The 3,483-nt window shown below is 38.8% G+C and overlaps 1 long non-coding RNA gene across 1 annotated transcript in view; it reads left to right on the top strand.

The window, feature by feature from the left end:
* LOC114484933 (uncharacterized) overlaps nucleotides 1–2,847 on the top strand; it is a 4,510-nt gene extending 1,663 nt beyond the window's left edge. The window contains exons 2-3 of the long non-coding RNA XR_003678306.2: nucleotides 544–738; nucleotides 2,213–2,847. This is a non-coding gene — a long non-coding RNA (uncharacterized lncRNA). The remainder of the gene's footprint in view (nucleotides 1–543; nucleotides 739–2,212) is intronic.
* The last annotated feature ends 636 nt before the right edge of the window (nucleotides 2,848–3,483 follow it).

Here is a 3,483-nt window from a genome sequence, read left to right as displayed (position 1 = left end):
CAACAGTGAGAGGCCCGCGTACCGCAAAGAAAAAAAAAAAAAAAAAAAATCTAGGAGCGGGGCACCTATGCCTTCACTCTCTGTTCTGGGTAAAAATATCATCATCAATCACGGTATTAAGCCCAGACTTACCTTCAGAATCTTCACGACACAATGGCATAGCTAGCCACTACACAACCTGGAGTTAGTCTGCCGAATAAACCTTAATTTGCCATTTCTGCCTAATCACTAACAAGTAACTCTGTTCACAAAAACTTCAAAGTCAAAACCTACAAATCTAATACTCTGAGTCTCATAAAAGAAGAATATATCATCTCAATAGTTCAATAAATGCTTACATATGCAAAGTACTTAAAATATGCCTGACCCGTATTAGGCAATACACAAGTGTTTCTGTTATGATTATTGAGTACCTATTATGACAAGACACTATTCTAGGTGGTAGGGAAACAGCAGTAAACCAAGATTTCCTGCCTTTATGAAGCTTCATTTCTGGTGATGGAAGACTGACAGAATTAATAAGTGTTGGGCTGCACCCCACAGGCCTACAAGCTTTGTAGTTGTCCAGCAACGAGGTTGAAGAGAGACCCCAAAGAAAGAGCCCACAGGCAGCGACAGAGACATCAACGGTTCACTGCATACGGAATCTTACAAGTCTGAAGCAAAAGTTCTGGAGTGACACCCCACTGTGTATGGCAGGCAGCAGACAGGATACAGCAACAGTCTTCACTACTTGGGGTAGGAAGAAGGCTACCTTTTATAGGGGGAATTGATGTCAGGTGGGCTCGTCAGTTACCAGGGAAACCAGCAGCTGGGGTGGGGGCAAGCACCTAGGTAGTTACTGTTTAAGCCTTATGATTAAGAGGATTGGAGAGTCATGTGAGTAGGATGTAGGTGATGTGCTGGGACTGGTCAAGCAGGGAATGTACAGAGAGCAGGATAATGGCCATCTTGAGTGGCCTGACCATACACTATGTAAATTTTATACTTTATTAGGTGATATATGCTTCAGAGAGAAACCAAGCAGGAGAGAAAAGCGATGAGTGCCATATAACCCAGCCATTCCACTCTTAGGTAATTATCCAAGAAAACTGACAGCATATGTTCTCATAAAGACTTCTACATGAACATTTATAACAGATTTATTTATAATAGCCAAAAATTGGAAATGAGTCAAATGCCAATCATATGTGAATGGATTTTTTTTAATGGTGGTATAGCCATAAAAAGCAATATCAATACTTCAACAACAAAAAGGAATATATTAATAACAACATGAATGAATCTCAAAATAACTTATGCTGAAAGAGGCCAGATCCCCCCCCCAAAAAAAGGAGTTCATGCTATATGATGTCATTTATATAAAGTTCTAGAAAATACCAACTAATCTATAGTGATAAGAAAGAAGATCAGTAGATTGGTAGAGGAAAGGAGGGTTATGGAGGGGCAGGAGTCAGGGATGGCTAAGTGGCACAAGGAAATTATTGGGGGATGATGGCCATGTTTATTATCTTGATCATGGTAATGATTTCATGTTACAAACATATGTCAAATGTATCAAACTTATACTTAAAATATGTGCAGCTTATTGTATAGCAATTTTCCCTCAACAAAGCTGTTTTTAAAATATATATGTGTGTGTGTATATATGTGTGTATATATATATATATATATATATGGCATGTTTTCTAGTGTAAAATGGATACTTCTGTGAATATTGATGGCTAAGTGGCACAAGGAAATTATTGGGGGATGATGGCCATGTTTATTATCTTGATCATGGTAATGATTTCATGTTACAAACATATGTCAAATGTATCAAACTTATACTTAAAATATGTGCAGCTTATTGTATAGCAATTTTCCCTCCACAAAGCTGTTTTTAAAATATATATGTGTGTGTGTATATATGTGTGTATATATATATATATATATATATATATATGGCATGTTTTCTAGTGTAAAATGGATACTTCTGTGAATATTTACTTTTTCCAACTTGTTCTGTCCTCTGATAAAACAAATTTATTGGATTCAACTTCCAGCTCAGATAGAGAACTGGTACCAGATTTGCCCCTCTGCTACACACAACTAGAAAATTATGCAAAGTATATGAAACAACTGTTCTTAAGACTGTGTATTAGATTGCTAAGGCTGACATAACAAAATACCACAGACTGAATGGCTAAAACAACATAAATTTTTCTCATAGTTCTGGAAGCCAGATGTCCAAGACCAAGGCGTCAGCAAGTTTGATTTCTTCTAAGGCCTCTGTCATTGGCTTGCAGATGGGACTTTTTGCTGTCTTCACAAGGCGTTTGCATATGGCCTTTGTACCTCTTCCCCTTCTTCTAAGGACACCATTCATAGTGTAGAGCCGCAACCATATGACCTCGTTTAACCTTAATTACCTCTTTAAAGGTCCTATCTCAGGGACTTCCCTGGTGGTCCAGTGGTTATGAATCTGCCTTCCAATGCAGGGAACGTGGGTTCAATCCCTGGTCGAGGAACTAAGATCCCACATGCCACGGAGCAACTAAGCCAGTGTGCCGCAACTAGAGAGAAGCCCACACGCCACAACGGAAGATCCCTCATGCCGCAACAAAGACCCCACATGCTGCAACTAAGACCCGACGTAGCCAAATAAATAAATATGTTTTTAAAAAGTTAAAAGAAAAAGAGTAATAAATGAGATGATTCCTACAGTTGTCATAGCTATCTGCCTGGAGACATTATCCAATCCACAGGATAGGAAGTATAACCCAAGCGGAGCATGATGGTCTTGCTGCATTGAAGAGGCAGAGATTGGTTTGATGAGGATGAAGCAGCTGGAATTGGGAATTCCCTGGCATTCAAGTGGTTAGGACTCTGCACTTTCACTGCCAAGGGCCTGGGTTCAATCCCTGGTTGGGGAACTAAGATCTCACCAGAAAAAAAAAAAAAAAAAAGCAGCTGGAATTTGTAGAACAGAGTATTAGAAAGGAGGAAGCTGTGTAGAGAAAGAAATTTGCATGAAAGTCCTTTTGAATCCTTGGCAGAACACTAAACTGTGCATGTATAGAATGAGACTCCACAAGGTCAGACAAAAACAATTCTTGAAAAGAAGAAGAAACTGTAAGATGAACAGTTCCTAGAGCTTACACAGGCCTGGAAGTCATTCATGTTCTGACCATCCAGAATAAAGGAACCTGTTAAACACCTGGGGCATCTAGAAGAAATTAGCTCTAGAGAAAAAGGCCACTCTCCCTGCCTGCCAAAACAAAACTAAATACTCTTAAAAGGAAGATACTCGACAACATGATATAACACTGCCCAATATCCAATCAAAAAGTACTAGACATGTCAAGAAGTAGGAAATTATGGCATATACCAGGAGAAAAATCAGTTAATAGTAAAACAAACAAGCAAAACAAAGAAAAAAGAAAACACAGTGGCAGAGATGAAACTAGCAGACAATAATGTTAAAAACAGCACTGTACCTAT

This window comes from Physeter macrocephalus, chromosome 3, assembly GCF_002837175.3.
Source record: "Physeter macrocephalus isolate SW-GA chromosome 3, ASM283717v5, whole genome shotgun sequence".
NCBI lineage: Eukaryota > Metazoa > Chordata > Mammalia > Artiodactyla > Physeteridae > Physeter > Physeter macrocephalus.
The sequence above is the reverse complement of the archived record's forward strand: the minus strand, read 5'-3'. Positions and strand labels throughout refer to the sequence as shown.